At 44.7% G+C, this 14,470-nt stretch overlaps 1 protein-coding gene across 1 annotated transcript in view; it reads left to right on the forward strand.

Moving 5' to 3' along the window:
* Positions 1–509: 509 nt before the first annotated feature.
* The window catches only part of relt (RELT TNF receptor), a 96,544-nt gene continuing 82,583 nt past the window's right edge, over positions 510–14,470 (forward strand). Inside the window, exon 1 of the mRNA XM_085999454.1 lies at positions 510–653. The gene's annotated coding sequence lies outside the window, so the exon portion shown is untranslated. The remainder of the gene's footprint in view (positions 654–14,470) is intronic.

Genomic DNA, 14,470 nt, shown 5'->3' on the forward strand with positions numbered 1-14,470 from the left:
TCACCATCTCGTCTCGTTTTGAATACCTCTTAATGTCTCTTCACTTCTCTTTTGCTCTCTCCCAGCCTGGCCTCTTAATCTATTTCATTTCCTGTGCTTTCCAGTCTCGACAAAGGGTTTGACCTGAAACGTTGACTCTATTTTCTCTCCACGGATGTTGCCTGGCCTGCTGAGCTTTTCCAGCATTTTCTGTTGTTATTTCGGATTTCCAGCATCTGCAGTATTTTGCTATAGAACAAAACATATGATCGCAGCACTGGTTTGGGGAAAGAAGATTGATTTAAAATAAAACCCTTGTTAGCCACGTTTAACCAGTCGGTGATTCAGAGAATCGTGACACTGATTCCAAAACAAGAGGGCTTGCCCTGTGATTGGCAGGGGGGCGAATGTCGAGGCGGCGTAGGGCGTGATGACGCACACAAAGGGGAAAGGGGCGGGGATTATAGGGAAGGAGGCGGGGCGACTGCGGGCCGACGTCATCAGCCTTCTGGGGAAGCGTGCCTTTTCAAAGCGAGTCGGTGACTTGCAGCCAGTGTCAGTCAGTCAGTATCAGGGGGTGGGAGCTGTCAGTCGTGTCACCTCTAAACACAGGAGGAGAAGAGGGGGGGGGACAAAAAGCAGCACCTCTTGACAAATGCACAACAAGTGGACAGGTGAGTGTGCTTTCAATAAATAACATTTTATTATTATTATTATTAATAATGTTCAATGAATGAAAATGACACATTGTGAGTAAGTTACGTTTCGGTGCAGACCATCCAGAATTAGCCCATCTGATAAGTTGGCTTTTTTTTAATGCAGAGGGTATTTTTTTTTTTAATTGTGCTGATCGTGAGTGTGGAGTTTTTTGAGCAGGAGGAATTGGGAGATTGTTGGGAGCAGGAGCATGACCTCCAGCAGCATCCAGTCTTCAGTGGGATTTACACAGGGAGCCAGGTGGAAAGTGGAGTGTGTGTGTATGGGACTGCCCTCTTGTCGCAGTGCTCCCCGCTCCTCAGTCCTTTGTCAGACTGTTTGAAAGGAGTTTTGCGGCAGCATCCTGCTTTAGAAATGTCGACCGAATTGTGTCTTTTTAAAGACCCATTGTTACTATTTTAAATTCTGAGTCATTAACGCGCGCGCGCGCGGGGGGGGGGGGGGAATAGTTGCTGTTGTAAGATATCTCCGAGAATTGGATGGGCTGCAGTTTAAAATAAGATTTACACCATTTAATCTGTGATGTTAATTGGAAAGGATTCGATTCTGCCTCGGCTGTGTTCGGTATTTAAACCCAACAAGAGTGAAGAATGACTTTATTAACACAATTCAGTAACATTGACATGAAACTTTTCCCCCAATCACGAAGCGGAGACCTGCCGTAGTTTCGCAGAAAGGATTTCCGTTTCGTCTTATCGTCGCTTTAATAGTGCGGAGACTTTGTTACAACGTGTTTAGTATCGTTTGACTGAGCCGAGGAAATGCAGAATTTTCACCCCGAGCACATGGGCTGGCTGGGAAACTCAGTGAGGGGTTAAAATAAAGACTGTAAAAGAATGGATGTTTTCACAAAGGTCTTCCCCCCCCCCCCCCCACCAATTTCACTAAGTAAGCCCCCCTCCCCCGGGGAAATGTACAAGTTGTCACATGCCATGAAGGCAAATGCAGCCAGTTTGCGGTCTGTTAAACTCGCTGTATAATGTAATGATCAGTTACACTTGGAAGGAGACAGGAAGTTTGACAGTGCTAGGATGGGCTAATCCCAGTAAGGCAGAGTGGGAGCGCTCCTCCAACTTGGTTTCGGTGCTGTGACCAAGGTGATTCTCCCAAGGTCCGGGACAGAGACGCTTCAACGGCAATAGGATTCACCCGATGTGGGTCTCAAAACATTGATTACAAAGGGCGAGCACTAAAGTGAAAGGAGATGCATTGTGATCATCTTAGCTATCCATGTTAGTCTGTGCCATTTTATCTCAATGACTACTGAATGATTTATGTGAGACCAAAATAGGAATCTAAGGTAATAGGCCCTTCCCTGCTGCCAACATGGGTGAGTTTGTACTGTAGCTAGAGGTGTGAGAGCCGCAGACATGGGATCCGTCCAACCAAGGTAGTACCTTGTGCTGGTTTTCCACTCTGGGCTTTGTGTCTCCCAGGTGTGCTGTGCTCCCCATTTTAAAAAGAAAGACATGCTTTTATATAGCGCCTGTCACGACCACCGGATGTCCCAAAGGGCTTTACAGCCAATGAAGTACTTTTTGAAGTGTAGTCACTGTTGTACAACAACAACAACTTGTATTTATATAGCGCCTTTAACATAGTAAAACGTCCCAAGGCGCTGCACAGGAGTATTATAAGACAAACAATTTGACACCGAGCCACATAAGGATAAATTAGGGCAGGTGACCAAAAGCTTGGTCAAAGAGGTAGGTTTTAAGGCGCATCTTAAAGGAGGAAAGAGAGGTAGTGAGGCGGAGGGATTTAGGCAGGGAATTCCAGAGCTTAGGGCCTAGGCAGCAGAAGGCACGGCCACCAATGGTTGAGCGATTTATAATCAAGGATGTTCAAGAGGGCAGAATTAGAGGAGCGCAGATATTTTGGGGGGTTGTGGGGCTGAAGGAGATTACAGAGATAGGGAGGGGCGAGGCCATGGAGGGATTTGAAAACAAGGATGAGAATTTTGAAATTGAGGCGCTGCTTAACTGGAATGTAGGTGAGCGAGCACAGGGGTGATGGGTGAACGGGACGTGGTGCGAGTTAGGACACGGGCAGCCGAGTTTTGGATGACCTCAAGTTTACATAGACCATAAGAACATAAGAAATAGGAGCAGGAGTAGGCCAATCGGCCCCTCGAGCCTGCTCCGCCATTCAATAAGATCATGGCTGATCTGATCCTAACTGCCAATCCACTATCACAGGACTATCTCCTGAATCTAACAGAATTAGACACACGAAATAGGAGCAGGATCAGGCTACACGGCCCCTCCGATCCGAACCTAGACTCCTGTCCAAATTCCTGCCCGCTCCCCGTAACCCTTAATTGCCTTTACTTCTAGGAAACTGTCTATTTCTGTTTTAAATTTATGTAATGATGTAGCTTCGACAGCTTTTTGGGGCAGCATATTCCATGGACCTACCACCCTCTGAGTGAAGTAGTTCCTCCTCATCTCAGTTTTGAAAGAGCAGCCCCTTATTCTAAGACTATGCCTCCTAGTTCTAGTTTCACCCATCATCGGGAACATCCTCCCCGCATCCACCCGATCCAACCCCTTCACAATCTTATATGTTTCAATAAGATCGCCTCTCATTCTTCTGAACTCCAATGAGTAGAGTCCCAATCTACTCAACCTCTCCTCATATGTCCATCCCCTCATCCCCGGGATTAACCGAGTGAACCTTCTTTGTACTGACTCGAGAGCAAGTATGTCTTTTTTCTTAAGTATGGACACCAAAACTGTATGCAGTATTCCAGGTGCGGTCTCACCAATACCTTGTACAACTGAAGCAATACCTCCCTATTTTTATATTCTATCCCCCTAGCAATGAAAGCCAACATTCCATTGGCCTTCTTAATCACTTGCTGCACCTGCATACTAACCTTTTGAGTTTCGTGCACCAGGACCCCCAGATCCCTTTGTACTTCAGTACTTTCCAGTTTCTTGCCATTAAGATAATAACTTGCTCTACGATTTTTCCTGCCAAAGTGCATAACCTCACACTTTCCAGTATTGTATTCCATCTGCCAAATCTCTGCCCACTTACTTAGCCTGTCTATGTCCCTTTGCAGGTTTTTTATGTCCTCCTCACTCACTACTTTCCCTCCCATCTTAGTATCATCTGCAAACTTTGATCTGTTACATTCGGTCCCCTCCTCCAAATCGTTAATCTAGATTGTAAAGAGTTGGGGACCCAGCACTGACCCCTGCGGAACACCACTGGTTACTGATTGCCAGTCTGAGAATGAACCATTTATCCCAACTCTCTGCCTTCTGTTAGATAGCCAATCCTCTATCCATGCCAGAATATTACCCCCAATCCCATGATTTTTTATCTTAAGCAATAATCTTTTGTGTGGCACCTTGTCAAATGCCTTTTGGAAGTCTAAATACACTACGTCCACTGGTTCCCCTTTGTCCACCCTATATGTTACTTCCTCAAAGAACTCCAGCAAATTTGTCAAACATGACTTCCCCCTTCATAAAACCATGCTGACTTTGTCTTATTAAATTGTGATTATCCAAATGTCCTGTTACTGTCTCCTTAATAATGGACTCCAAAATTTTACCTACCACAGATGTTAGGCTAACCGGTCTATAGTTTCCAGCCTTCTGTCTACTGCCCTTTTTAAATAAGGGTGTTACATTAGGGTAGAATGTGGGAGGCCAGCCTGGAGTGTGTTGGAATAGTCAAGTCTAGAGGTAACCAAGGCATGGTTGAGTGTTTCAGCAGCAGATGAGCTGAGGCAGGGGCGGAGACGGGCGATGTTACGGAGGTGGAAATAGGTGGTCTTAGTTATGCTGCGGATATGTGGTCGGAAGCTCATTTCAGGGTCAGATATGACACCAAGGTTGCAAACAGTGTGGTTCAGCCTCAGACAGATGTTAGGAGGAGGGATAGAGTCAGCGGCTAGGAAACGGAGTTTGTGGCGGGGACCGAAAACGATGGCTTTGGCCTTCCCAATATTTAATTGGAGAAAATTTCTGCTCATTCATTACTGTATGTCGGACAAGCAGTCTGACAATTTAGAGACCGTGGAGGGGTTGAGAGAAGTGGTGGTGAGGTAGAGCTGTACATGTCAGCGTACATGTGGAAGCTGACACTGTTTTCGGATGATGTCGCCAAGGGGCAACATGTAGATGAGAAATAGGAGGGGACCAAGGATAGATCCTTGGGGGACACCAGAGGTAACGATGTGGGAGCAGGAAGAGAAGCTGTTGCAGGTGATTCTCAGGCTATGATTAGATAGATAAGAATGGAACCAGGCGAGTGCAGTCCCACCCAGCTGGACAATGGCAGAGAGGCGTTGGAGAAGGATGGAGTGGTCAACCGTGTCAAAGGCTGCAGACAAGTCAAGAAGGACGAGGAGGGATAGTTTACCTTTGTCACAGTCACAAAGGATGTTATTTGTGACTTTGATGAGAGCCGTTTCGGTACTGTGGCAAGGGTGGAAACCTGATTGTAATGTAGGAAACCTGTTGTAAAGTAGGAAACACGGCAGTCAATTTGCGCACAGCAAGCTCCCACAAACAGCAATGTGATCATGACCAGATAATCTGTTTGTGAAGTTGATTTGAGGGATAAATATTGGCCAGGACACCGGGGATAACTCCCCTGCTCTTCTTCGAAATAGTGCCATGGGATCTTTTATGTCCACCTGAGAGAGCAGACGGGATCTCTGTTTAATGTCTCACCTGAAAGACGGCACCTCCGACAGTACAGCACTCCCCCAGTACTGCACTGGAGTGTCAGCCTAGATTTTTGTGCTCAAGTCTCTGCAGTGGGACTTAAACCCACAACCTTCTGACTCAGAGGTGAGGCTGCTACCCACTGAGCCACTGGCTGACACACCTGGAGTGTACATGCAAATATCAGGGTAACTTGTAGTGAGGCCAGCGATTAAACAGTTAAACCCTCTACTGTATTTCAGCTACTCATTTCACATGCTCTCACATCTTAAGGAGATAGAATAAACACTTCACTAGATGCTGGCTTAGACTATAAACTGCCAGACATCATCAATAAGTGAACAGAGGCAGAGGCAATGTTAACTAACCCTCCTGGGCTTTCCTCAACTAGTGTAAACGGGACCAGACACAACATCCCTGAAGAGTAACTTTTACATGGCCGTTTGTTGTTCACCATTCATGAAGGCTCTCTCGACTGGCTGAGAAATATTTTTGAAAAATGACCATGACCAGCAAAATTTAAATGTCTCTTAAACTCAAAACTCATAAGATGCTTGAATCTGAACTGAATGGCTTGGCATCTCCCCAGGACATGTGGCCAAGCAAAAATGTTTCATATTCTGTGGCTATTGTATTAATTTTGTATGAGTGAAGCTAGTTTGTAACCCTAACTATACTGTGACAGAAAGAAGGGAAGCTGCAGTCTGGGCTCTGACCAGGGGTACCTACTTTACATTGTCTGGACCCCTTCTAACTCAGGAGAGAACTCAATGCATGTGCCAAGCTTCTCCCAGCAGAGGTGCAACCACATATGAAGAGTTGGAGGGGACATTGGACAATTGTGGGATTTGGAACATAAGAGGCCATTCAGCATCTCAAACCTGTTCTGCCATTCAGTGAGATTGTGGCTGATCTGTATCTCAAATCCATCCACCTGCCATGGCTCCGTATCCTTTAATACCCTTGTCTAGCAAAAATCTATTGATCTCAGATTTAAAATTATTAACCGAGCTAGCATCTACTACTTTTTATGGCAGAGATTTCCACACTTCTGCCACGCTTTGCATGCAGCTGTGTTTCCTAATTGCTCCCGTGAATGGCCTGGCTCTGATTTTAAGATGTTGTCCCCTTGTTCTAGACTCGCCCACCAGCGGAAGAAGTTTCTCTCCACCTACCCTATCAATTCCTCTTCAAAATCCTAAAAACCTCAATCAAATCACCCCTTAACTTTATATATTCAAGGGAATACAAGCCTAGTTTATGTAATCTCTCCTCTTAATCTAATCCTTGGAGTGAGGAACACCACTCATACCAAAAATATTTGGGGCTGCACATTCCCTTCATCCCCTGTTACAACTTGGGCCACCTCTTTATTCATGCAAACAAAAGCAAAATACCATAGATGCTGGAGACACTCAGCAGGTCAGGCAGCATCTGTGGAGAGAGAGCAGAGTTAACAGTTCAGTTCAATGGCCTTTCATCATCGAAAGGTCATCGACCTGAAACGTTAAATCTGTTTCTCTCCACAGATGCTGCCTGACCTGCTGAGGTATCCAGTGTTTACTCTTTGTTCGTGTCCTCTGCGAAAGTTAGCTTCCACAGACAAGTCCATGCTTCCAATAAACTGAAGCTTCCCCTTATGCATTAAAGATGCGGGGCAGTAGGGAGAATATTGATCCATTGAGGAATGTACCTGAAATAGTACATGATGCCACCATATTCTTCTGATCTCTCTGAACCAGAGATGAAAATAGTAATAAAATGCTAACTGGTGCTCTTAAATTATTGCGCTCGGAAAGTGGTTTTAATAAGCTTTTTATGTAAGTGCATACCATTGTTGCGTCACCATAGCGACCTATATATGCAATAATTTGTGAAAAAGTTTGACATTTATTCCCAGGTTCAGTCCGTTTTAGACTACAGAGCTGTGAATCAAAATCAGAACAAAGACGCGGAATGATAGCATACCATATTAATGAGCGATGACACAGTGCATGCCGTACCTAGGAAATGCTGATGGTGACACAATATGCATCTGCTTGTTCTACAAACATGGCTTCTCCTTAACTGACCATCTAGCAAATCAAACTATTTAATCTTTCTTACAGACCTTGTTTACTGTCAGCTGGTGATCCGAAGAGAAAGAAGAGCTTTTAAAACTGGCCAGTTCCAAAAAAAAAATCATTTGCCAAATTCCTATACTTATGTAATAAAGGAAGCAATAGATAGAAAGAAAGACTTGCATTTATATAGCGCCTTTCACGACCACCGGATGTCTCAAAGCACTTTACAGCCAATGAAGTACTTTTGGAATGTAATCACTGTTGTAATGTGGGATACGGGGCAGCCACTTTGCACACACCAAGCTCCCACAAACAGCAATGTGACAATGACCAGGTAATCTGTTTACATAGAAACATAGAAGATAGGAGCAGGAGTAGGCCATTCGGCCCCTCGAGCCTGCTCCGCCATTCAATGAGATCATGGCTGATCATCCAAATTCAGTACCCTGTTCCTGCCTTCTCTCCATATCCCTTGATCCCTTTAGCCTTAAGAAATATATCCAACTCCTTCTTGAATATATTTAATGAATTGGCCTCTACTGCCGTCTGTGGTAGAGAATTCCACAGGTTCACCACTCTCTGGGTGAAGAAATTCCTCCTCATCTCTGTCCTAAATGGCTTACCCCTTATCCTTAGACTGTGACCTTTGGTTCTGGACTACCCGACCATCGGGAACATCCTTCCAGCATCTAGTCTGTCTAGTCCTGTTAGAATTTTATAAGTTTCGATGAGATCCCCTCTCATTCTTCTAAACTCCAGCGAGTACAAGTCCAATCGACCCAATCTCTCCTCATACGTCATTTCTGCCATCCCAGGTATAAGCCTGGTGAATCTTCACTGCACTCCCTCCATGGCAAGAACATCCCTCCTCAGATAAGGCGACCAAAACTGCACACAATACTCCAGATGTGGTCTCACCAAGGCCCTGTACAACTGCAGCAAGACATCCTTGTTCCTGTACTCAAACCCTCTCGCTACCAAGGCCAACATACCACTTGCCTTCTTAACCGCCTGCATGCTTACTTTCAACAACTGATGCACAAGGACGCCCAGGCCTCATTGCACTTCCCCTTCTCCCAAACTATTGCCATTCAGATAATAATCTGCCTTCCTGTTTTTGACACCAAAGTGGATAACCTCGCATTTATCCACGTTATATTGCATCTGCCATATCACCCAACCTGTCCAAATCATACTGGAGTTTCTCGGCATCCTCCTCACAGCACACATGCCACCCAGCTTTGTGTTGTCTGCAAACTTGGAGATATTACAACTAGTTCCCTTGTCCAGATCATTAATATATATTGTGAATAGCTGGGGTCCTAGCACCAATCCCTGCGGTACCCCACTAGTCACTGCCTGCCACTCGGAAATAAGAGCCGTTTAGTCCAACTCTTTGCTTTCTGTCTGCCAACCAGTTCTCTATCCAAGTCAATACCTTGCCCCCAATCCCATGTGCCTTAATTTTGTGTTATTTTGATTGAGGGATAAATATTGGCCAGGACACCGGGGATAACTCCCCTGCTCTTCTTTGAAATAGTGTCACGGGATCTTTTATGTCCACCTGAGAGAGCAGACGGGGGCCTCAGTTTAACGTCTCATCTGAAAGACGGCATCTCCGACAGTGCAGCACTCCCTCAGTACTGCACTGGAGTGTCAGCCTAGATTTTTGTGCTCAAGTCCCTGGTGTGGGACTCAAACCCACAACCTTCTGACTCCGAGGCGAGAGTGCTACCCACTGAGCCACAGCTGACACTGTGAACTAACAGTTACAATATTGAATGTCAGCATTTTACCTCCACGAGCAAATTGTCCTAATCACGTTTAACCACCCTGTTTCTTCTAATTCTGGCCTCTTGAGCATCCCCGATTTTAATCGCTCCACCACTGGTGGCTGTGCTTTAAGCTGCCAAGGCCCTAAGCTCTGGAATTCCTTCCCTAAACCTCTCTGCCTCTCTACCACTCTTTCCTCCTTTTAAGACACTACTTAAAACCTACCTCTTTTCTGCCCTAATATCTCCTTATTTGGCTCGTTGTCAGATTTTGATTGATAATGCTCCTGTGAAGCGCCGTGGACTGTATTACTCCGTTAAAGGCATTATATAAATACATGTTGTTGTTCCATTTCCCTTCAGTCCCCTTTCCTTCATCCATCTATCTAATCTAATCTTCAATGTTGACATAGTTTCTGCCTCTTCCACTAACCCTGGTAGTGAATTCCACAGCCTCACAACTCTCCATATAAATAAGTTTCTCTTGCACTCTGCTCGAAATCCCTTGCGTTTATGGCCCGTTGTTGTTGATTCCTCAACAACTGAAACAGTCTGCTCCTATCTACCCTGTCTTGTCCTTTCATAATTTTAAGCACTTCTGTTATATAGCCCCGTAATCTATGTTGTTCTAACAAAAAAAGCACCAGTTTTCAAATGCATCTTCGTATTTGCATTTTCCCAAACTAGGCAGCATATCGGAGAATCTGCGTTGCACCCTCTCAAACCTCTTGTAATATGGAAAAGGACCAACGTTGCTCTACCACAAGCGCCTGTGCTCTGGGTACTTGGGAGTGTTCTGTTTATTGCCTTCCAGCAATGATGACCCTGGGAATGAGGTAGAGCATATAGGTCTACAACCCTCCACCCCTCTGGTCTGTTATCTGCAATGAACCTAGGCTGGCTATCACATTGTTGGAGGGATTTGGTCATATTGAAAGCAGATTTCGTAAGTCGGGCTAATTATACAGGCTTTGCATAAAAGAAAAATGATCACAACTAATGCCCAGATCATCCTAGAATGCATAGTTCTAGAGTGCCACAGTGTCATTCATTGTGCGAGGCATCCTGCGACACGCGATCGTGAACCAAAAGCCGGATTGCAGTTATACTGCAGCTAATGTTGGACCGACAGAACAGAAACCAATACCTTGTGCTGATCAGTGTGGAACCAATGTACTTGCATTACACTTTGGGAACCAAATTTCAACCTATTCGTACTACCAAAGTAAGGTATTATCAAGGGGAAATATTTTTTGTGTTTTTCTCTGAACTTAGATTTTTTTTTCTTTTTACTCAAAGTATCATAGAACGATAGAATGCTACAGCTTAGAAACAAGGCATTGACTTGTCAAGTTTGTGCTGATGTTTTGCTCCACCTGAGCCATTTGGTCAATATTGCCTTTTTACAAGCAGCTATCTTATCCCTTGTAAAAGGATTCATGGACTCTGCTTCAACAACAGAAGTTAACATTGTAACCACCCTCACTCTGTCCCTGACCATAGATTTCAGTAACCTCCCCACGACAGAAGGGTATGTAGTTACCTGGTTTCTCTCTTCCTACCTTCTATAAATAATGGAGTAACATCTGCAATTTTCCATCCAGAGGCACAATTCCTGAATCTAGAGAGTTTTGGAAAAGGATAACTAACACATTTGCAATTTCTTCACCAATTTCTTCTCATGTCCTGGGGTGGTAACCAATGTTCCCTCTAAGCTGCGCGGCCGTGCAGTAATGGGGAAGGCCGCTCACCGGCTTCTCCATTGTAAATACCGCGTATGTACGGAAATTTAAAGGGACTGTGCACTAAAAGAAACGGGCCACGCAGAACAGTGCAACTTCCAGGGAACATTGGTGGTAGCCATCAGGTCCTGGAGATTTGCCTATCTTAAGTTCTAATTATTTTCTCCATTACCTTTTTTTTACTTATATTAAATGTGCTAAATTTCTCCCCTTGACTTATGTTTTAGGTTCATTTGTACTGCTTGCATTTTGTTTTCTTTCTCCACTGTGAAAATGAATACAAAGTACCAATTTGGCAAGCCTGCCACTTCCGTATTGTCCGTTAGAGTCTGAGCTGCATCTGTCTTTGATGGGTTCACAGTCCCTTATACCACTCTCTCTTAATGTATTTATGAAAACTTCTGCTGTTAGTTTTGATACCCTTGCAAGTTTTTTTCATATTCCCATTTTGGCACCTATTACTTTCTTTGTATCTTTTTGTAGCTCTCCCAGTCCATTGGATTTCTACTTTGCTTTGCATTTTTGTAAGCCTTTTCTTTTAGCTTGATACTGTCTCTTGCCTCATTTGTTGATCCTGGGTTGCTTAACTGCACAAGTGGAGCCTTTGCCTTTTCGGGGTATATACTGGTTCTGTATCATACCAAATACTTATTTGAATACTTCCCACTGTTTGTCTGTAGGTTTACCCATTAACAGTTCAGCCCAGTTTACTGTTGTCAATTTATTTCTCATCCCATAGAAGTTTGCCTTACTTAAATTGAGAACCTTGGTTTGTGATTCTCCGTTCTTCCCCTCAAGCGTAATGGGCCATAACGTGCGGCAGGAGTGACTCTAACGGTGTCTGCTGTTAGTTAGACATGCCCGTGCCCGTTTAATGTTGACAATATGTTGCGTCGCAAGTTGCTGGAAGTGCGAGCTGATAATGTCGCAGCGAGGGAAGCAGGGCATCTAGCACCTAAGTGAATAGCAAGTAACTGTGTATCTCCTTAACCAATCCGATTGAAGAATTGTGAAAATAACAGCACAAGGACTGAGAAGGAGGGTGAATTCAATGTCAAATCAGGTACAGAGAGAGAAATAAAAGAGAGGGAAAGAAAGATTGGATTAAGAGAGACAGGAAAAAAAACACAGGGGAAGTAAAACATATAGGGGGTGATTTTCATTCAGAAGTCGGGAAGGAGGTGGGACTACAACTTTCAGGGTTGTAGTCCTGCCTCCATCGAGATGCGGCCAGTCCACATGATTTTAACTTGATTGACCTTGTTGAGCCCACCCAGCGGGCTCAACAGGCCAATTAAGGGCCACCCGGCAACAGGTGACGTCACAGACTGAAATTTCATCTGTCAAGACGTTTTGACCGATGAAATATCAGTGTTTCACAGCTGTTTGAAGCTGTCAAACACTGACAGTCTTCTAACCTGAATCCTTCTACACAGACTCAGTTAGAAATCTCACCGGCACAGAAAGCTGCAGGCTGTCACTTTTGACAGTTCGCAGCCGTTCTGCTTTCTGTGTCGGTGAGATGATGGACTCCCGAAACCTAGAGGAAGGAAGGCTGAAAAGGTAAATACAGGTAATTTAAACTCCTTTACACACACCAAACACACTTACCTTTGCACTCATGCACCCATCACTCACCTGGACACCGACATCTCGACCCTTCCAAGTCCTTCAACCCGACGGCCCGCCTTGCTAACTTGGCGTGGTTTGGAGCCATTGGGAATCCCACACTTCAAGCTTTAAAATAGGGATTAGGCTCAAAACTGCCTGTTAACTACCTGTTAATTGGCACTAATCCCTTCCCGCCTCGGATAGGTGGGTCCCAGTGCAGGGCGGGTACCCGCCTCCTTTGAAACTTACATGGAGGCGGGATGGTGTCGGGACCCTCAAATTCAGGACTTTAAACCCTCGCACGCCTCCAATCCCAACTCCGCAGGTCAATGAAAATCGACCCCATAGTTTTTCAATTAAAAATTTCACATTTTTAAAATATGCCACACAATTAAAACTTTAAATGGCTCCAAAACAGGCTCCTTGCATCACTTCAGACCAGCTCTAACTTTCTGTGGCGAGTTTAGTTCATATCTACCATGCAAGTACAACAACTTCATGCCGCTCAATGCATTTCAATGGTAAGCTCGGCAACGAGATGCGCCACTCCGCCATTAGCTTCCCTACAGTAACTTTTGGATTTCAGTGTTTAACCGTGCCTCTGCCTTGTCTGGAGTTGCTGGAGCATTTGTGCATAAATAACGGTGAGCGGCATTAATCTTGCCATTATCTTGACAGCAAATTATGGGCCATTATTAAATTCAATTCATATTATGGTCTTTTTATTGGCTGTGATCCATTATACGTCCATTATTGTTATTCATGTGAGGTTTCAATGTCCGTGTGGTTCTGTTGGTAGCACCAGGAGTCCAACGGTTGTGGGCTGCACTTCAGGAATTGAGCACATAATCTAAACTGACACTTCAGTGCTGCACTGAGGGAGTGCTGCATGATCAGAGGTGCTGTTTTTCAGATGATATGTTAAAATGAGGTGCCAAAATGTAAACCGTCCTGTGGAATGAGTCAAAGAAGAGCTGGGAGTTCTTCTGGTGTCCTGAATGAATTGTTCGCGAACTGGGCACAGGAGAAAATCCTCCCCATTTCTTCTGGAGGCAGTAGCGCACCCTGGGTTATAGCTTCATGAGCAGTTGTGTCCTCTCCCGATATCTCACCTGATGGGCATTTTTTCCGTTAATGTGTGAGCTTGGACAATGAGCTATTTGAGGGGGGGGGGTAAACTGGAAGAAGTGAGAGAAACAAAAATCCCAGTTGCTTCCTCTGTGCACCTTTTCTTGCAGCTGTTTGCTCTTACCTTTCTATAATTCTAACCTTTAGACCATTTCTCCCGCTCTGACCTCTCTGTCCTCGGCCTCCTACACTGTTCCAATGAAGCTCAACGCAAGCTGGCGGAACAGCACCTCATCTTTCTGTTAGGCACTTTACAGTCTTCCGGACTCCACATCGATTTCAACAATATCAGATAATAACCTCTGCCCCCTTTTATCACACAGTTGTTGCTGATGATCCTGATATTCCCATTTACACCTCCTCTAGACCCATCTTTTGTTTCTTTACTGTCCCATTACCATCTCCTTTCGCCTTGCACCATCCTTCCTTTTGCCATTTAATCTCTCCCGCCTTCCACCCTATCACAGATATTCCCTTTTTGTTCTTTCCTCCCCTCCCCCCTTTTCCCTGCCCCTGCACTTGCTTAAAATCTGTCACATCTCTAACTTTTTCCAGTTCTGATGAAAGGTCATCGACCTGAAACGTTAACTCTGTTTCTCTCTCCACAGATGCTGCCTGACCTGCTGAGTATTTCCAGCATTTTCTGTGTTTAATTCAGATTTTCAGCATCTGCAGTATTTTTGCTTTTGTACACGTTTTCTTTTTCTTTTGTGTGAGTTACTTTCTCTTCCGCTTGCTCTGATCTTGCAGTACCACACGCCAACTGTGGCTGA

This window comes from Somniosus microcephalus, chromosome 10 (genome assembly GCF_052327205.1).
Source record: "Somniosus microcephalus isolate GS21.2 chromosome 10, FLI_Smic_1.0, whole genome shotgun sequence".
NCBI lineage: Eukaryota > Metazoa > Chordata > Chondrichthyes > Squaliformes > Somniosidae > Somniosus > Somniosus microcephalus.